The following is a 21,405-nucleotide window of genomic DNA, read 5'->3' as shown; positions in this document are numbered from 1 at the left end:
AACTCTGTTCTTATCCTATGACAGATCAAGGGCATGAGAAATAAGTGGCTCTGTACAGGACCTGGTTAATCAAATTGACAAGATCCAATTGATAAGTTTCAAACCCTACATCCTTTAAAAAAAAAAAAGCAAATTCTTTTTAAGTACCCATGAAGCACCTACAGAAGTGAACTCAATGAAAACCTTAGTAAATTCACAACAGTAGAAATAGAACATAGCACATTTTTCAAATACAAGACATAAAGCCTAATAATAAAAACCTAACACAGAAGTTGACACACACACACACACACACAAAGAAAATCAAATCACTAAGAAATAAATTACCTTTTGTTTATTAAATTACATCATTAATAAATTACAACTTTTGTTTCAAACAGAAACCAAAACTGAAATTGCACTAGACTGTATGCTCTACAGGTTCTGAGACCTGGTTACTCCTCTCAAGTGCTTTGCAAACCATACTTTTCCACAGAAGCACACTTAGATAGATGCTAGACTTCCTTCCCACTAGATGTGGTTGGCTCCAGTCGGTGGTAAAATTAACCTTCGTTCTTGTACATTTCACTGTGCCTTTTTTAAATTACTTCTTTACTTATATCCATTCATTTCTAAACTATCATAAAACCTATTTCTATATTTATTTATCTCAAAGTTTATTTTCATTCCTTCTGTTTAGTAATTCTAGTATTAAAGGCAATGCATTTTCCACTGACAGTAGCTTTGGTTGCTTCCTAGAAGATAAACATTAAAAAATTTTTTTCCTGATTAGCATAGTTTTTGTATAGTTAAAGTATAGTTTTTGTAAATAAAAAGGTAAACATTCAGTAATGCATGACTTTGTTTTCTGTCATTCCACCCCCTACCACACCACTCACTCCTTTAAGTAAGGTTACAAGGTGAATATTCCTACAAATTTGTTCTAGGCTATTAATAGGAATATATATGTGTATAATAATAATAATCTCTCTTTAACTGAAATGGAATCATACTTTCACACTTGACATAAAATTACTTTCACTTAACCATATAAATGGCAACTTTCCATGTTAGTACGTACAGGCTTCTCTCAGTGGTGATATATGGATGTAATTCTATGTATTTAACAAATCTGCTATTGACTGATGTTCTGGTTGTTTCCAATTCTTATTACAAATACTGCTGCAATGAACAGTCTTAATCATGCATCTTTGCACACCTGTACAAGTATTGCTACTATAAGATTTGTCATTTTCTCATCATTATTTCCAGGTACCAAACAAGTTTGCCTAGGACTACAAACAATGTTGTCTCGGACCACAAACCCCATTTAAAAAATAGCATGATAAAAGAAACAACGAATGCCTACTGAAAATGGTTTCAGGACAAGTGGCAATGCAAGACCCTCAAGAGAGCTACAAATAGAGACCTGAAGGGAGAAAACCATAGGAGGATTTGGAGTTTTATAAACGTGCAAAACCAAAGTTGTAGGCTTTTTAAAACTTTGGGGCACCACAGTCTGACTTGTCCCTACTGACTCTCGTCCGTCAGTGCAGGTAAAGATTCACATGCTCACTGCTTTGACTGTTCTGCCAGCCCAATGTGGCTGCACAGAACGAACCACGCACTGGAGACGCAAATTCTAAGATCAAAGCAAGTGAGGAAGACATCTGCTGGGGCGCTCTTCCCACTCTCACTGCTGCCAAGGGAGACTGAGCCCACCTGGAGTAGGGAGCAGAACAGGGAGCCCACACAGCCAAGAAATCCTCACCAGAGGGGCCAAGAGGAATAACTGAAGACAATAGGAATTAATTCACTTGAAAACAGAAAAAAAAATGAGCTATTTTTTTAAAAAGCTCCAAGAGCTCATATTTCCAAAAGTATGTTAATAATAAAACAGATAAACCAGGATACTATCAGGCTGAGTAAAGTCTACACTGGTGCAGAAGAAGAAATACCAGAGGGGTGCAAGGCAAGGCGTGGTGAGAGGTAAGCAGGAAAGGCAGACAGGTGCCCGATCCGGGAGAGTCCTGCCCGTCACGCTAAAGAGAGTGGGCTTCATCCAGGGGGCATTCGGGACTGGTTTGCGCCTTTCTAAACAGAGGAGTAGCATGATGACCTTTTACTCCTAGAGCCCTTGGATGGAGGAAGGGAAATTTGAGGCAGAAAAAACAGAGACTTTAGCAATGCCCTAAATGAGAAGGAGGAGGATTGACCCAGACAGTAGCAGTAGAAGTGGGAACCTGGTTCTTAGTGAAAGAAACAGAAAGGGAGGGATTATAAAGATCATACCCAGTTTTACAGTTGGGTAAACATTTTCTCATCTATAAAAGGAGGATAATAATCAAATCAGGTGAGTGTTAAGATTATACAAATTGGGTTGGCTTTGGAGTTAACTTACATCCCACCTTTGTTGCAGGAAAGATTTAATGCCACTTAAATCAAGGTAACAGATGTGGAAACACTGTAAGAGCCTCCGATGAATGTGAGACCTGACCAGAGAGTGTTAGCACTGACACCTTCCTGAACACCTGTGGGTGCAGAGACCGAGTTGGTGGTGCTGTGCAGGGCAGGCAGAGGGACAGACGGGGTGACGTGGCCCAGCAGGTGACTATGTGTGACCTTGGGGCCTGGAAGAAAGGTCAAGGTTTACAAAACAAGTCAGCAGGGTGAGCTCAGTGGGTCTGGAGGCAGGGCACTCACTGTGAGCCAGACACTACTCCAGATCTACTGTACCTGTTTATCTCACTTAATCCTGGGAGCAAACTTGCAAGGAAACGGTTATTAAAAAAAAAAAAAAAAGACTTTAAAGATGAGAAAATTTGAGGCTTTCAGAGGTTAATTAGCTTCCTCAGTGGGAATCTGAGGGACTCACGCTGGCTTCTCTGCTCCTTCCCAATGATGCATAACACTCTGTGTCTGAAAGGGCAGAGCTGCGGTTCAACAGAAATATGACCACGGCAGCTCTGCCCAGCTGCAGCGCAGGCAGGGGCGGAAGGCTGCCTGGGGCGGGTGGGCCTGGCTAGCAGGTGGGGCTTCTCCTCCTTTCTGTGCTTGTTCATTCTCTTTCCTTCAGCAACAAGGGGCCCCTTATTCCTCTCTTCCCTGGCGGGACCCTGCTGGCAGCTCTCATGCTCTCCTCGGTGGTCCTCCCTGGTCTCCTTGCTAAGTGATGCTGACCCCACTCCCCTTCCCGGGGGTCTCGCTCAGCTGCAGGTCATAGCTCAGTGTTACGGCTGCAGTGAGACTGCTCCACTGAGGCTACAACTCCCTCACTTGGCTGCAAAACAAGGGTATTGGATTGTTAATTACTTGCAAGTGGGTTAGGTCGGACTTTGGAGTCGGCATGACTCACTGTCCCTGCAACAACAACTCCAAGGGAAAAAGATACTGCTGAACCGCTCAGCAGCTGAGATGCTGCCACCTCTCTGGTACCTAACTCCGCTTAGTCCTAAACTTGGCATTTCTGGCTGCCCCAGGAGTGGTCCTGTTGGGTAGATTCTGCTAGGCCCCCTCCATCCCCCTACTCACCTCCGGGCTGGCTCTCAGAGATCAAGCATAGCTTGGCTCTGTATCAGGACCCCTCATACTAACCTGGCCCAGGCTTTATTCTGCTTCTACCAAGTCCCGCAGTGCCCACCCAAATTCTCCACACACCCATGTATGCACACACCTAACATGAGACTGGCTGTCCTGAGTGACCACCAGTTACCAGGAGTGGGGAACTTTAGGGACAGATCTTGAGTGGTCAGTTCTACCCAGGACAGCAGGAGGAATAAAAGAAGTCAGACTCTGTAGGTTCAAACACTGGGGGTGGCAAGTGTAAACCTCCGTCTGCACTGAAGTGAGGGTCATGGAAACAAAGAGGAGGGGGAGGGAAAGAGCCAGGTCAGAGCAGGGAAGGAGGTCAGGGAGGCAGGGCAGAGGCCAGCAATCTCACTGATGCTTTGAGCGCAGCAGGTGCAGGATGCCTGGGAGTCCTGCCAGCAGAAAGAGCAAAGCCAGGTTTGGGGCCACAGTCAGGGCGTGCCAAGGACAGGGCACAGCCGCTGCATCATGATGTCTGAGTGCACCCATGTCTCTCCCCGAGGCTAGGACGGCCACCTCAGTCCCAGGACTGACCACAGGGGAGTACTGGAGCAGGGATCAGTCCTGGAAGAGCAGGACTCAGAAGCAAAGGGTCTAGAGTCCCAGGAGCAATGCTCAACATGGCACACGCTCAGCGCCCACCCAATGTAGCGACGCTGCGCTTCAGAGAGGCAACAGGCCTGGCCCCCAGTCCGGGTCGCTCACTTGGCCCCCTGGCCCTCACAGTCAAATGTTCTGATCTTCAGGCACCACCAGAGACCTCCAGGACCGGCGCTCAGCCACGGTCTTAGAGATCCGCCTTGGGTTGGCTCTATCGGAGGAAGGGGTTCTGGGCAACCTGTCCCCTGCCAGGGGTTCCAAGCCTCCAGTCCTAAATGAGTACACGCTCCAGAATATTTGCTGAACAAATAAACAGGCGAAGGGACAGAAGAGCCTGTAAGGGGAAAGAGGCAACAATCACAAAGAAAATGGGGATTTTTTTTTTTTTTGAGTTCCTACTGTGTGATTAGCATTATATCCACACAGCAGCCAGGGCTGAGTGAAAGGGGGAGTGTCTTTCTAAAACCCAAACCTGATCGGGCCTGCTTAAAATTCTTCAATGACTCGCTATTGTAATCAGAGTAAAATCTAAATGCCTTAAGGACACTTACAGGGTCTTCTGGGATTTGGCCCTTGCCTGCCTTTCCAGTCTGTCCTCTGGCCAGACCCAGCCACACCTCCTACCGCCCGGTCCTGCCCGCCCTGCCCTCTGCATCCCAGTCTACTGGGCATTAGACTGACCTTCATACTGTCCTGCCATGGCTTTTGCATTTAATGCACCTTGTTACACCCACATGTCACCCCAGCTGCTGGCAGAGAATCTGGCACATACCAAGAGCTCCATGCACACTGAATGAACGGACGCGTGCCACGCTGGGCCATCACAACTCCGTGCTAGCCTTCAACAGATCTCCAGACCTCAGGAGGGCGCAGCTCAACGGTACAGCTGCCAAACCACACATAGGATGGTGAGAGAAGGTGCACGGGCCAGGATGGACAGACCCATTGGAGACAGGTTTGGGCTGAAAAGAACAACCCACGGGAGCCTTGCTGCTGGAGGGCTGGCGGCTGCTGATGGTCCTGGGGAGAGAGGCTGCCCTTTCAGGGTCCCGCCGCGTCGTCTTCTCCTCTTTAGGAGGCCCAGCAACACAGCCAGGAAGAGAAGCCTTTCACTAGGGCCTTCTCCATAAGTCTTCATTATGAATTAAGTCACCATCAACAGCTAAAATTCCGGGCCAGTGAAGCAGGGTTTCCGTTAGGCGACCACTTGTAACTTGTAAAAGCGCTTTTAATTGCCATTACTGCAGCGTGACTTTGCCAGGTCTCTACCGTCAGGCCTGGGAAGCGGCAGCAGCGCAGCGCCATCTGGTGGCCCTTTTGAGAACACCACAGGGTTGCTTCAGCCCCCTTCACCTGTCTCCGTGTGTACAGCACAGTTTCCAAGAAGTTACGGCTTTGGATATCTTAATAAGGACATCGGCCCTGCTATGTAACAATTTGATCCGCTGCTCACTCTTAGATTAAAAAAAAAATAAGATCCATCCCCCAAAGCAGTATGGATTCAATGATCTTTGTGTATTTAGAAAACTCAAGAGATTCCTGTAGTAAATCCACCTTTGTGGAGCTAACTGATACCCAATACCCAGATGCAAATTAGAGAAAGACTACACGTTCCAGGTCTTCATTCTCTCCCTATGGAGGCACACCTTTCCTGCTCATAAAAGGGAATGTGGTAGCTGTCTGTCTTGCTGCTTACAGTCTAGACAGAATGTCAGGCCGAAGTCGAGTGATTACCGAAACAACAGTGCTAGGAAGGGGGACACAGGTGCCGTGAGCCAGTGTGATGGGGCAGAAAGTGTGATGTAACCCAGGGGGTCAAATAAGTCTTCCCCTGAGATGCTTAAGCCAAACGTGAAAGCCTGAATTTCTTCCAGGAAACTCAGAGAGGATGAGAGCTTTTGGTGCATTACATCTACAAGCCTGAGGGAGGTGACAGCTGAGAACAACAGGATTTGAACTGACCCCAGTTCTGGGGGTGTTTTATCTGGTTCCGTTTCACTCTCCCGCCACCACCACGTAACACACACATACACACACGCACAGGCACATGTCTGCATGCACATACACGTGCACAATTGATTGATTTCTCATCTCTTTGTGCTGAAGAAGAATTAAATTATGTGCAGACAAGAACTGCAGTCAGATGGAGCCCTGCTCAGGCGGGGAAGGGCTGAAAGTCTCCTTAAAAGAAAACCTTATCTCCGAGGCTCATACAAGTTAAGTCTGTAGAACAGCAGCTGAGACAGCCCCAGGGCAGTGAGTCTCCAGCCAGAGTCCCTCAAGGAAGGGAAGATGGGGGTACAGCTCAATGCAGTTGGGGACTTCACAGGTGCAGAAATGCAGGGACCTTCAAGCTCAGGTCCTCCTGATGTTGGACAGAGGATAACGAAATACATATGTGTCTTAGAATCAGACAGACGTGTGTTCTAACCCCTACTCCAGCATGATTTGCTGAATTGACCTCTCTGAGGCATTTGATCATTTGAAAAATGAAATTAAGAATCTCTCTACTGCAAGGAGGCACATACTCTGTTCTGGTCCCCTAGGCTGGGCTCCTGTCCCTGAAAAATCCCTCCTTTCTCTTGCCCTACATGACAGGAAATTGGTTCACTAAATATTATTGGTTCTTTTTTGAAAAAGAAAATTCAAGATTTTTAACTTGTATTAATGTCATAAAGAGCAGATTTCTTAAAAACATGTTGTCCCTACTGTTATAAATAAATCATTGAATAAATAATCTAGTGGAAAGCTACAGCCCTCCCTTGCAAAAGAATATCAGTTAATAAATGTAGAAGGAATGGTGGAAATAGAAAATCACCAGGAGGCAAACTCCACGGTAATAATTGTCACAAGCAAGTACCATCAATAGTACAATGAGAAATGGTATTTGCATAACTTCAAAGTATCTCCTCTGGAAGGTACTTCTTAAATACAAACAGGAAAATAGTAACTTCGTGGTGAAGAAACGTAGCAGACACAAGTAGTAAGACATTTCAGTATCAGTGGTGTGATGTCCTGAGAAGGGCACAACATGACGTCTGTGTTGCACATGTTTCAGTGTGTGTGAATGTATAGGGGGAACACAGACAAATCATCTGTGTATTACATTATGTATAAAAGATTACATATTGTATATGAAAACATTACATATTACATTTAATTATGTATCATTTAGAGAGAGTCCTAGAAAGAAGGTGGTTGACTCAAAATGTAAGAAAAGTTTAAATTTTGATCATAGTTCCACCAAAAACAAATGAAAGTGACCATTTTCCCATACTGACAAATATTATCTCTCAGTATTTTTCCATTTATTTTTCAATACAACGGGCAAAAGAAGAACTTTTGAATCTTTAGCCTATCAGAATGTCACTCCAAGGCCTCTGGCCATACTGCAAGGGAGCCATGGGCGCCTTGAGTGAGGTTCAGTCTCACTGCTCGATGGCCAAGTTACTGAGGCTCTGCGGTAGCCTCCCCAGGATGGTCCCCAGTGATCCCTGGCTCCTGTATGCAAATGGATTCCTCTCCCTCTTTGCATCATGGTGGGTCTGTGTGTCCTATAGACTGTGGCAGAAGTGATGGTGTGTGGTTTCTGAGGCTTGTTTTCCCTGGGATGACAGCTCTGGTGGAAGCCAACTGCCCTGTTAAACTGACCCTCTGGCCCCCTGCGGAGGAGGCCTCATCAGTATTGCATGTCAAGGAACTGAGGTCTCCTGCCGAGAGCCATGTGAGTGCGCCATCTTGAAAGCAGTGTACCCACCCCAGTCAAGTATTCAGATGGTTGCAGCCCAGGCCAACATCTTGATTGCAACCTCATGAGAGACCCTAAATTAGAACTACCCAACTAAGCCACTCCCAGATTCCTGAGCTCAGAAACCACCTGGGATAATAAATGTTTGTTATTTTAAGCCTCTAAGCTCTGGAGTCATTTGTTATGCAGCGAGAGATAACTGATTATACTCTCTGGGCCTCACTTTCCTCATCTGTGGCTAGGAATAATCATCATAATAATGCCCATATCAGAGAGCAGTAGCTGAAAGCTTCTGCCACCTGTCTGGCCCACAAGCACTAGTGTCTGCTCACCTCTCTCGTTGGGAGGCCCTTGTCACAGGCTGTCAGGCCTGACTAAACAGAGAGGAATGTTTTGAGTTGCAATGCCTTTGACCTTTTCACTTAAAATCCGTGTCAAATCAGCTTCTAATTCATTTCCAGACCCATTATTCTGAGAAGGAAGCAGGGAGTGAATTTGTTGCAATGTATTCCCTGCCCTTTGATTTCATGAAATTACAAAAGCAAGGGGTCCAGTTGCTCTGGTCTTCGGAGAGATGCGAAACCCCTCTCTGAGTGATCAGGGAGCAGCTGCTGGGGACCCTGGCCAGTGACGACCTAGTGTGGAAGACTGAGGAGGGAAACTGGCCTTAGTATAGATGCCAGTACAGGAAACACACCTTAGTTTCCAAGCAACATGGACACACATGCCAAAGATAAATTGCTTCTCTTTTCTCATCTGATGGGGGTTCCTGGCAAATGGAGTGGCCCAGTGGTAGTGAGGATGGGCAGAGGGACGCCAGGAGCCATGCAAACCCCAAGGATGCTGGTCCCCAAGCATCCAGCTCAGTGGACTGAGCTAGGGACATAGGAGCAACTGACGGCTCCTCTCTCCCTTAGTAGCCCACACTCTGCCAAGCCAGGCCAGCTTGAGGCCTCACTGGAGCACCCTTGGAAGCCCAAGCACCTCCTGCTTCCCTCCCACAGGTCAAGTTCCACCTGGACTGTAACTGGCGCTGCTTTCCAGTCTGCCATCTGGTGGCCATAGTTAGCAATTGCAGCTTTCCCACAGGACAGCCACCTTCAAGGGCATGGGGACGTCTCCCTCCACCTGTTTTAGTAACTATTCCTCCTCTTCTAAAAGAGTGACCAGGCTCTGGTTAGTCTTCCATGCCAAAGAGCTTTGGTGGATTTCCAGGGAAGGAATCAGAATGTTCTAAATAGATACCATTCTGAGTCTTAAAATTATTCCTCAGCCCAGCTGCCAGCCAGAGCCTAAGTTAGAGCCTTTCTCTCGCCTCCAGTCAAGCTCCCTACTCCCCCAGAACTCTTTTCCTGGAAGCTGGAGTGGCCTCTGTACCTATATTTGTTCTGTTCTGAATAATTTGTCCAGAGTCATTAATCCCAAGTCTCTCCATCCAGCCCAGAGAGCTCCTGGCACAAATTCTCCAGGTCTTTCGCCAAATCCAGGGAGACAGAGCAATGTGCCTAAGTGCATGTAAATAGTAAAAGCTGGAATCTGATCAACCAACTGGAGAAGACCTGACTCCTGAATCCTGCGGTCTCAGGAGGTGGGGGGTGGGGAGCCCCAGGTGGAAGTTGTGGATGTGGCCGGCACAGAGGCTGGGACATGTCCTGGAGAAAAGCTGGGTGAGGTCCAGCCAAACTTCAAGTAACTGGCTGACGTTAGGCGTGGGAACTGGGTATGGAGCCAAAATGTGAAGGTAGGGGACTGATGGCACCTAAAACTGAGGACCAGAGCCTCAGGCGAACAAGTCCAGCCTGGAGGAATCTGGAGGTGGCGTGGATTGAGAGCAGCTGCTGTTCACACGGTCCCAGCACAGCCTGGCCGAGAGAAGCAGCCCCACACAGAACACGTGCCAGCCCCCCGTGCACAGAAGGCCACGGGCCCCTTGTCATTCTGGAAAGAGAGGAAACTCCCCTCGGGCTCCGAGATCTGGGACGTACTCACTCCTTCCCTCATTCATTCCTGGGTCCGGCATTTTTTAGGTCAACCAGGCAGAGGCACCAGAATGGTCGCAGAGAGCTCAGAAGCCATACTCCAGGGAAGGCAAGGAGGAACGAACTGAGGGGCCTGCTGCGGGTGTGGCGACGCCCAGGTACAACCCATTCACTATGGTCCCGGGAACAACGCAACAGAGGCAGATTTGCGACGTGGAATGAAACAGCGGGCGCTGCTCTCACCCTGCTGGCGTTTTGAGAACCGCACACAATGTATTTGATTGAAAGTCTCTTTTAGAAGCTTAATTTTCTTAACATTAAAGAATTACATCAATAATGGCCCCATTTTGGCTTCTCTGTGATTATGTCCTTTGTGCTAGTTTGCTGTTGAGTAACAAAACTTTCTAAAAATCACAATCTATGTCATCTGTACCAAAGAAAATCCAGGGAGAAGGGAGAGGAAGAGAAAGAAATTATCATAGGATGAACACCTACTATGCGCCGGGCACTGTTCTACTGGCATTACATCCGTTGTCTTAGGTCAACCTCACCACAACCCCAAAAGGAACATGAGGTTATAATCCTCATTTGATAAATCAGGAATTTGAAGCTCAGAGAGGGAAAGAGATGTCTTCAGGGTCACACAAAAGAGCAGAGCCTGGACTGGAACTCTCTGGTCTGCTGGATTCCAAACCCATCCTCCTCCATTGCTTTCTTTGCTGATTTCCTACACTCAGAGCCCCCGTCCAATAATAGGACCACTTGGTGCCAAGGGCCCTCCTCTGGCAGGAAGCTCCACTGTTTTCAGGTGGTTCATGGAGCTGATGGGAAAGAGCTCCTTGTCTACCCAGCTGGGCCCCTCAGGTGGTGCTGGACCTCTGAATAGCCCCTGGGATGGGAGGGCAAGGCCCAGATCTCCTGTTTACAGAGGATCAGGGAATTAGCCTGAGAGGCAGATTATTAATGTGCAGGGTCCTCAATTTGGGACCAGGAGTAGGGTGACTGCGATAGGGTTTAAATCCTAGAAAAAAATTAAGTGGTGTCCCAGGACCGAATGGCCAAAAATCAGAGGCAAGAATCTCAGCTTCCATGTGCATCTCTGCTAAGCTCTAGCTGGGAGACTTTGGTGAGCCACTCTTCTGAGCCAGAATTCCCTCATCAATAAAATGAAACCAATGCTATCTTCTCAAGGGTTGGAGTGATTAAATAGGAGGTGGTACAGAAAACTTTCTGGAGATTTTCCTACACAGTGTCCACAGAGGGGGCCAATGTTCGAAAGCTCTATGCTGGGGCCACTGGTTGGCATGGGAAAGCAGAGGAGGAACTCAGTGCTCAGTGTCCTGGGTGAGGTTTTCCTGTGTCCTGTATGAAGAGGTGTCCTTGAGTCATAGCTCAGTTGTGTGGTCACAGATACCCAAACTTCAGGTATAACAATAACTTAGATCAATTGAATCAGAACACTTGAGGGTGGGACCCAGGCATGAGTATCTTTTAAAGCTCCCCAGGTAACTGCAATATGCATCCAAGGTTAAGCTGCCCACTGAACACCCTCCCCCAGGAGGCCTACCTTAGAGAGGCAGGTTCCTTACAGCACCTAGCCGGGCCCAGCCAGGCACAACGACGCACTCGCCTGCATTGATTGGGAAACCTAATTGCCTTAAGGTTCTGTGCAGAGCCAGCCAGGACTTAATCATTCCACTCACATCACAATATTTACTCCAAATAGTCATTACCACCTGGAAGGGGCTTGCAGGTAGTGAGAGAAGAGGCAGTGGGGGAGGCAGCAGAGTTCAGCGTATCCTGTAAGGGAAGCAGGCTGTTTGCAGAGGCTGCTGTCCCTGTCATCCAGTTCTCATCTATCCCCCCACCCCACCCCCACGCCCCCAGAGATTTCTCGAGTTAAGTGTTTGCACTTTAATGCTCTGAGGCCTGAATCATCCAATTCTGCATGGCGCAGGTGCTGGGGCTTAGGAACATACGGTAAATGATTTGCATAAAGTGAGCGATTTGCATGGAGTGGAAAATTTGCATGCAGTAAATAGCTAAGGGGAGGATAAAATTATGGCCCAGAAATGGCCTAAAAAAATGTGTTAATTTGAAGCCCCAGTGTAATCTGAGTGCTCCTCTGAAAAGTGTCTACCTTCAAAGAGAGAGCTACCCAGTTCCATGGCAAATCATGATGAGAATAAAAATGAGGGGACACAGGACGCATGAGACCATGGGTGTCCCAGAGGCCATGCACCTGACCCTTCCGCACCACCATTCCCCCTCAGCTCAGTACCAACGGTGCACTTGGTTCACACCCAGACGCGGCTCGGAAGAGGTGCTTCTCCACTTGACTGTGAACTCACAGAGGGCAGGTGATGGACCCAGTATACAGCAAAGGTCTCAGCACTGTACTAGCTGGGGAGGTTTTTAGCAGCAGTTAACAGAAACCTCAACTAACAAGGGCTTAAACCATAAGAACATCTGTTGATCTTAACAAGATATTCAGAAGTAGATCGGGGGAGGGGCAATTCAACAATGTCATCAGGAACCTAGGCTCCTGGAATCCTCCCATCCGCCGTCCTTGAGCCTTCACTCGTGATATTAGCATGGCTGCCTCACAGCCAGCCGTCACATCCTCATAGGACAATGCACAAAGCAGGAAGCAAGAAGGCTCACAGCTAAAGGGCTGCTCTGTCTTGTCAGAGACATTAAGTTTCCCAGAAGCCCCAGCAAACATCCCTTTTATCTCATTCTCCAGCGCTGAATCACATGCCCACTGCTGGACCAATCACTATTGAAAAGTAAGTGGGTGGGTGCTCGGCACACTGCTGCCTGAGCAAAATCAAGATTCTGTTAGCAGGGAAGAATCAGAGAGAGGCTGTTGGGTAGAAAACCAATGATATCTAAGATGACAATAAATGTTAATGAAGAGATGGAGCAGCTGCTTATGGGATCAAAGTAGGATCGTCTCTCTACCTCTAAGTCAAAATCCAAATCTTGGACTCTTATCACTACATAAAACAGGAATACAAATCAGTAGGAAGCATGGGGAAGAAAAGGTTGTAGGGCTAAGTTCCATCACTTACCCATCAGTAGCATGAGAGTCAAGAAAAGGAGAGCCAACCACAGGATTTCAATAAGAGAGAGTGAGTCTGTTCTAGCATGAACTTTTGCCCATTAACCAAGATAATCATGACAATGTTGATAAGTAACATTTACAAAGCACTTACTACATGGCAAGTATTCTTTCTAGACCACTAATTTTCTTTTTTAATCTTTCCAGTTGCCTTCAATTTTCTTCCTAGACTTTGGTAGATTTCCTTTCAAACTAGAAAAACAATTCTCATCATTGTGACAAGCGAACTAATACAGAGGTCTATAAATAAATAGCCAACAATATGCCCCTCTCCATCAAAATAACTAACGTGAAGCTTAGCAGATCACTATGTTTTCACTTCTGTGAAAAAATTCTCTCTACTTTGGGGGTCATGCTTCTACAGTTGGGTTATCTTTGATCATCCTGCCAGTCTTGGGAGAAGACTCACCCAACCCTCCAGGTTCTTTTCGATTTCAATAATACTTGCCCATGTTCCTTTCTTATTCCCATGATACCTCTTCTTTGACCTCCTTGAAATTCCTTGGTTCCTGGACCCCTGCTAACTTTCTCCAAGTCATTATTACCAAATTACCACTTCATCTTCTTCCCTTTTCAGCCTGGACCCCTTTGAGGAACCCTTCCTCCACTCTTGCCAATGCTTCCACATCTACCCCTGTAGATCCCCGACCTTCAATGCATGAAACTATCATCTTTCTCCATACACCCTCCCAGACAGCCAAGTGTAACTGAAGGAAATTATACACCCTTCAGTTTGTTGCCTCTGAGAACCAGATTTCCAACATCCCTGAAGCCACTGGCATTGCCATTGCCGCCATGACACATAAAATTAGAGACATGCACATTTCCAACACACTTAACAATGTTGGGCACTGACTTAGATAACAACAATTTCCAGAGAACTAAAACACTAAAATAATTTGTTATTTCCACAGATATTAAGAGTCTAATTGACTATGACTGCAGCAAAAAGTAAGATGCAAGTGAATTATGCACAAAGTAAGCCAGAATTCCTGTAATCACCCACCTGTTGTCTCTCCCTGTTATAAAAGTGTAGTGGGATTAAGTGAGAGAGACACTATAGGAATAGTACTGAGTCTACTCTAATTTAAGTAAATCCATTCATACATTGATTTTTTAAATATTATTAATCAAACTCAAATGTTGCTGGGCCGATTTTCCAGCCTCTGGCCAGTGTCACATCAGAAAAAAAAAAAAAAAAAAAAAAAATATATATATATATATATATATATATATATATATATATATATTATATAAATACATATAAACACATGTATATATATGGTTCTGATTCCCAAGGCATTGAAAGACAAATGAATCTTTCTGGAAGTTTTCTTGGAAAAATGGAGATGAGAATTTTACTCACATTGCACAGAAAAGCTGCTTTAAAGTCCCTATTTCCCTATTCCAGGTGGATGGGATATTTGTATATATGACAGAATTAATGTTCACAATCCCCATTGCCTCTTCCTGGACATAAGGGAAGTCTATTTCTCAGTCTCCCTCGCAGTTAAGGCCATGGGACTGGCTTTAGTAAATGGAATGTAAGTAGATGTGACCTATGTCACTTGCAAGCCGGTAGGAGTAAGAGCTGGTATGCCTCCCACACACTTCTTAGTTTCTTTTCTCATTACAGGGAACTTGAAAATCATGTGTTGAATTGAGGGTATCTCAGAGCCTGGATCCCTGAATCTCCAGACGACAGAGTGCACACACAGGCTCCATTTGGACTTCACAAGAGGAAAAAAAAAAACTTCGTCTTGTTAAAACATTTCTAGATTTTAGGACTGATTTGTTACACGGCATAACCTGTCCTAGCATGATTAATACAGCTGCAGATGTAGATTCTCATATAATCCGAAGAAAAAAAACAAGAACTCTTTCTAGCATCAAAAAGTCCAGAGTCCTTAGAAGACTCAGTTTTCAGTACCCTTTGCAGTCTCCCCAGAGCTCAGCAGAGTGAGTTTCAATCCAATCTCCTCCAGCAATTTATTGCACTAAGCCTCCCTATGTTTCTGTTTCCCTGTATATTAACTGGAAATAATAATAGTGCCTGCTCTGTAGGATTGCTGGGAGGACTAAAGAGATAAGACCTAGCAATTTTACTTTTAGGAAATTATTCTACAGATAAACTCACACCTGTACGCAGAGAAGTACATACAAGGATTTTTCACTGTCCTGTTTTCTGTAAGAGCAAAGGACTGTGAACAACCTGAATACCCTTCAAAAGGGAGATGGTTAATAAGTTATGACACGGCTACAAAATGGAATACCATGGAGCTTTAAAATAAACACATAAAATAGATCTCTTGGGGCTAAAATGAAAAAAAAATTGCCAAGATATATTGTTATATGTAAAAATCGAGGAGCGGTACAAAATGTATGAAATGCAACCATCTGTTTTTATCTAAAGGACAGGCCCATATATGGTGGTTCGTGGATTTAAAAAATTCTAAAATGATACACAAGAAACAGTACTTGCTTCTAAGGAGGGAAACAGAGTCTGGGGTGGGAGGGGGACTTACATTTTATTACATATCTTCTTACACTATTTTAACTCTACATTTATTATTTTTAATAAGTGATCATGTAAATAAAAGTGCTTAGCACACGGTGCCAATGAGTGTTAAGTATCACTGTTCTTGATGATGTTATTGTAATGGATTAATATTGATTTCTTTTGGCTAACATGGCATTTGAGGGGTTCCTGCCTCTGGCTCCCTTGAAAGGTCTGGCACCTACCGCCTTGCCTTCTTCCCTTTTCTCCAAGGAGAATGAGAAACAGGATACTGGAGACCAAAGTCCTATTTTTGGTCTTCTCTGGAAGGAACAATTCCACCTGGACATGTCTGCATGCCAACACAGCCCCAGCTGCCTCTCAGGAAAGATATGAGGTTCAGCTGAAGGTGCTGGGAACGTGGCAAGATTACTCCAGCAGATGGAAGCCTGCTGCTGCACCCCGGGAGATGGCTCTTGGAGAAACGCGAGTCCTTGAAATGTAGCCACAACACCAGAGTTTGCAGTCGAAGGTGACTTCCATTGCTGCTGCTCTATGTTCTGCCACCTGGGACTGGCACAAGCCGGGGAGGCTCAGTGAGAGCATTTCCCACAGTATAGCCACCCTGCCAGCCTGGCGGGACCCAGCAGGGAGGCTGAATAATGGCACACCGCCCCCCCCCCAAATATGTCCAGGTCCTAATCCCTGGAACCTATGAATGTTAACTTCTAGGACAAAAGGGACTTCTCAGATGTAGTTAAGGCTCTAGAGATGGGGAGATTCTCCTGGGTTATCTGAGTGGGCACAATGTAATCACAAAGGTCCTTTTGAGAGGGACATAGGAGGCTCAGAGTCAGGGGAGAAAGCCATGTGAGAACGGAAGCAGAGAGAGATTTAATGCTACGCTGCTGGCTTTGAAAATGGAGGAAGGAACCGTGAGCCAAGGAATGGAACTCTAGAAGCTGAAAAAAGTGAGGAAATATATATTCCCCAGAGCCTCCTGAAGGAATATAATCCTGCCAACACCTTGGTTTCAGGCCAGTAAAATCCATTTCAGACTTCTGACCTCCACAACTGTAAGTACTCCATAAATGTGGGTTGCTTAAAGCCACCAGGCTTATGGTAATTTGTTACAGCAGCCACAGGAAACTAATATGGTCAGAGTCCCTTCTCATTGTCTTGCTCCTCAGCTCTATTTAAATACCTTCCCCTTTCAACTGCCTTCCCAGGCAATCCTGACTTTCATTGCTCCAAGATGGCTGCCATAGCTCCAGACCTCACACCCTCTCAGCTTCAAGTCTCACAGAAGATTCTCCTTGGTTAAACGATGCTGCCTGCCCACTCTCCAGCTCTACTGGATGTACGAGGAAGGATTTCTCTCAAACTGTGGGGACCCTTGACTTTGTGGTGAGAAGAGCAACACAAGTTTGCATACCATGGCAGTAAAGAAGCCAGACTGCCTGTTACTGCTGTGAGACCCTGGGCAAGTTACTTGACCTCCCTGTGCCTCTGCTGATAACCTTTAAAATAGGGACAATAATAGCACTTAGTTCTAGGGTTGCTGTGAGGTTTAGATGAGTCAGTAAACACAAAGCACTTAGAACAGGGCCTAGGACATAGAAAGAGCTATAAAAGGACTTTATTATGATCCACCCAGAGGAAATCAGGCATCCTGAACAAGCGGGACTAGATGCTCAGCAGACAAAAATTGATGACTATCCACCATGGGGGCAGGAGATTCTAGGTTCTGGGTAAGACAATGTGTATTTGTCTATTTCTAAAGCTCAAATGCTGGCTTTCTAGGACCCATAGCTCGGTACTGGGGTGCAGTGAAGAATAAGAGCTCCTGGCCCAGCATGACTGCAAGTAATGGGGTGAGAGAGGGTAGATGGAGGAAGGAGCAGGAGATGGAAAGAAAGACTGAGTCTGGAGAGAGGTAGGTCTGAGGTTCTCAGTCAGAGCCTTCACCATACATTCACAAGGTTGATGTTAACTGGATGTTGGATAGAGAGAGAGGAGGCACACACTGGTCCTGTCTCAAGGAGCCGAGGGGGGTGGATGACAGAGACTCAGAAACATAAAACGATAATGCAGTCAATCATTGTGAACATAAGTGCATTTACAAAGGGCTGGGACAGCACAGAGGAAGGGCTAGCTCACTGCCCCTTTAATCCTGGAAGGCTTTGGAGAGGAGGCACTATGTATGCTGGGTATTAAAAGATGCCTGGGCAATCCTTGCGCAGAGCAGGCGAAGAGGGCATCCCAGGCAGAGAGGACATGGGCAAAGACACAGAGGTGTGAGCATAGTTACTATGAGAAAAAGGACACTTAGACCCTGGTCTTGCCACTGGGTTGATGTCAGTGAATCCTAGCCAAGAGCTACGTTGAGTCAGCAGTCTGAACAAATCAACATACAGGTTCCTTTCCCAGACCCAAGGCTCTACAGGATCTGGCTTCTGCCTTCTCTGATCCACCCTAATATTACGGAAATGACAGGCCAGCCAAGAAACAAGCACACTCTGAGGGTTGGAGTACTCAGACTTATTATGCCGGCGGGCTCAGAGGGGCTTCTGCTCCGAAGCTCTGAGCACCTCTAAGACGTGTGCGTGAGGTTTTATAGGGTTAATTACAAGCTTGGGGTATTCGGCCAATAGGCATGGAACAGTTTTAGCAGCATCATTATCACAAAAGTAGAGGCAGGGAGGCAGCAAACCAACATTTCAAGGCCAGATATGTCTCTTTGAAAATCCAGCTGGCTAGCAAAAAAAACACAAACAGGGAATCAGCAAACCAACACTAATTAACTTAGATTTACGAGTTAGCCCAGCAGAACTCAGATCAGTAATCCGACACTTGTTACACTTAGATTTGTGAGTTAGCTTGTTAGCCCAGCCCGGCTTTTCCTTCACACTAAGACCATTCTCCCTCTCATTGGCCTTCTGTTCGTCAAGCTCTCTAAGCTCAGTCCTGCCTGATTAACTCTCTGCCAGGAAGAGCCAACACCAGAAGATGGGGCCTGTCTCCCAGTCTCTGTGGGACGGTGGGACCAAGCCCAGAAGAGCTTCACATGAACCAAACCCCTGACCCTGCAGAGCCCCCATTCATTCTCCCCTACCCCTTCATTCTCTGTTTAAAACACCCAGTCACCTCTGTACAAATCAAAGTTGAGCTCAGTTCACAATGGACTCTTCTCTATTGCAATAGTATGTTACTGATTAAAATCGGTCTTTACCGCTTTAACTAGTGTCCCAATTTGTTTACTTTGACACAGGCACTGAGCGAAGAGTTTCCCATTACAACACCTCATCCGATTCTCACAAAACTCTGTAAGGTGAAGTCTGTTCTTACAGATTGGGAGACTGAGGGTCAAGGAAGTCATTTGCTGAAGCGCACAGAGCTGGTGTGAGGTAAAGACTGTGGTCCTACTGTAGCCCTGTCACAGAAAAGAAAGTGTGAATGAAAATACTGCAATGTGAGTGAAAATACTGCAACCATATCAGTAAACAAAAAATGCTGACACCAAGTCATCAGTGGCTGCCGCCGCCCCCTAGTGGGAACAGGCCTGCAGCCCAGCCTCTGCAGCCACTCACAATGGTGCACCCTGAGCGGACTCAGAATAAGAAAGGACAGGATACTGGCCCTAGATAGCTAGCTAGGTGCTGGTCAAAGGAATGAATTCGGTGAGCCCAAATGTTTGTTTCCTCCCATACATAGAAAAACACTGAATTTAACTTGAGATGCCTGGTTTTCTTTAGATAACAAGTAATCTTTTATTGTTCCAACTACCTGGTCTTTGTGGTAAAGCTCCTATATATCCTAGCTCCTCCCCTAGCTCTTCAGAGCAGTCCCTCAGAACCATCTGAGAGGCTGTCATCCCGGCTGGAGTCCTCCCACCAAATAAAACATAACTGTTAACTTTTAGGCCGCGCATTTATTTCAGTCAACAAAAGGAATCATTTGAATCAGAAAACAACATTCAAATCCAGAAGGTTATGTGGCTGCAGGTTCAAAGCAGAGACTGGAGAGGCTCACAGGTGTGGGAGCCGCCAGCCCCCCATCCATCAGCAGGAGGAGACGACGCTGGCTTCCAGGACTGAGGTCTGCAGGGAGCCGAGCTCTGGGCTTCAGCGCTCGCGTCCCGTTTTCCTGAGATCATCGCAGAAACTCGGCTCCTCTGCCTCTCAAGTCATCGATTCCGACCCTGGCATCCAGCCAGCGAAGTGATTTCATGGCACCCTAGGGCTCCTACGTGAAACCAGGTTTAGGCGGCAGGATGAAGAGCTTCTTAGCTTCTTGCTATTATCTAGAAGGAATTTGCTTTGCCTCTTTTCTGTGAGATTAGAAGTGCATTCCAAAACTCCCGTGAGAGCTACTGGGCCAAGACTGGGCATGAACAATGCTGGTGGGTCCAGTCCCTGCTTTAAATAGAATCACAGCCCTGGGATAATCTGACTGCTTAAAAACAGTGTTTAGAAAGGAGCTCTGTACTTGAATCTGAAGACTCAGGTTGCAGTCTTGAATGTATCACATGATCCTCCTGCGACTCAGTTTCCATAACTCGAAAAAGGTATCAGTATCTCCAGCAGCACCTGCCTTGACTGCTTGATGTATCCACACCCTGTGACACCACAGCGGTCAGTCCAAGGTCAAGAGTGTCCATCCTTAACACCCCAGGAGCCTTTTCACAAGCCAAACAGAACCCAATAGCTGAGGGTCAGCCTGCTCTTTCCCCAAGAAACAGCAGTGTGTTGTACTGAAAGATCCATTTGTCAACTGAAATAAATGCGCAGCCTAAAAGTTGAGAGTTCTGTTTTATTTGGCAGGAGGACTCAAGCCGGGATGACAGCCTCTCAGATCGCTCTAAGGGACTGCTCCAAAGAGGTAGAGGAGGAGCTAGGATATATAGGAGCTTTACCACAAAGACCAGGTAGTTGGAACAATGAAGGATTACTTGTTATCTAAAGAAAACCAGGCATCTCAAGTTAAAGAATTTAGTGCTTTTCTATGTATGGGAGGAAGCAAACATTTGGGATCATTGAATTCATTCCTTTGACAAGCACCTAGCTATCTAGGGCCAGTATCTTGTCCTTTCTTATTCTGAGTCCCCTCAGAGTGCACCATTGTGAGTGGCTGCAGAGGTGAGGCTGCAGGCTTGTCTTCACAGCGGCTGATGACTTGATGGCTTCAGCATTCTTTGTTTACTGATATGGTTCACAGTATTTTTCGTTCACACGTTTTTTAAATAGTTTAATTTCTATGCATTTTAGCTTTGGAGAATAAATTCAAGTTTGAGAGATTCTTTTTTTTAATTTTGTTTTTCATTTTGGGGGGAGGTAATTAGGTTTATTTATTTATTTTCATGGAGGTACTGGGGATTGAACCCAGGACCTCATGCACGCTAAGCATGCGCTCTACTACAGAGCTGTACCCTCCCCACTGGGAGAGTCACTTTTTTAATGCAGATTGACTTTGAGTAGGAAAGAACTGAAACAGTTCTGGGGTGGGGCCTCCCATCTTAATGACCATATTTGCATATCAATGGCCTCTCACTTCATTTTCGGTCTTGGCCACCCTCCTAGTTTAGATGGCTCAAGATGTAAGGGAAAGATGGGAAGAAATGCTGGTCATTCTTCCTTTTCAAAAAATTTAAACATAAGAACTGCTTTGAAATAAAAATTTCCCCATGGACTTTTGAAGTCAGACTAAGTAGATAAAATAGATAATATTTTATCAAATTTATCAAGACTGTAAGTGTGGAATGAATTCTTTTACGTTTGCGTGGGCCTTTGGACTTCTCGTTGGGCTCCCTACAGGCCAGTCAAGCATCCCTAGATATTTACTGAGGGCCAGTGTCGGGGAGCAGAATTTGCCTCCCCAATATATGTCTCTC

General features: G+C 46.0%; 2 long non-coding RNA genes across 6 annotated transcripts in view; one reads left to right on the top strand and one right to left on the bottom strand.

Annotated features, from left to right (window-relative positions):
* LOC141574053 (uncharacterized) overlaps positions 1-21,405 on the bottom strand; it is a 310,500-nt gene that overhangs the window by 263,906 nt on the left and 25,189 nt on the right. The window lies entirely within an intron of this gene.
* On the top strand, positions 1,248-10,233 carry LOC141574052 (uncharacterized). Its single transcript, XR_012500629.1, has 3 exons — positions 1,248-1,968; positions 4,914-5,075; positions 9,943-10,233. It is a non-coding gene; the product is annotated as an uncharacterized LOC141574052 (long non-coding RNA).

The sequence above is a fragment of the Camelus bactrianus genome, chromosome 19 (assembly GCF_048773025.1).
Source record: "Camelus bactrianus isolate YW-2024 breed Bactrian camel chromosome 19, ASM4877302v1, whole genome shotgun sequence".
NCBI classification, from domain to species: domain Eukaryota; kingdom Metazoa; phylum Chordata; class Mammalia; order Artiodactyla; family Camelidae; genus Camelus; species Camelus bactrianus.
The sequence above is the reverse complement of the archived record's forward strand: the minus strand, read 5'-3'. Positions and strand labels throughout refer to the sequence as shown.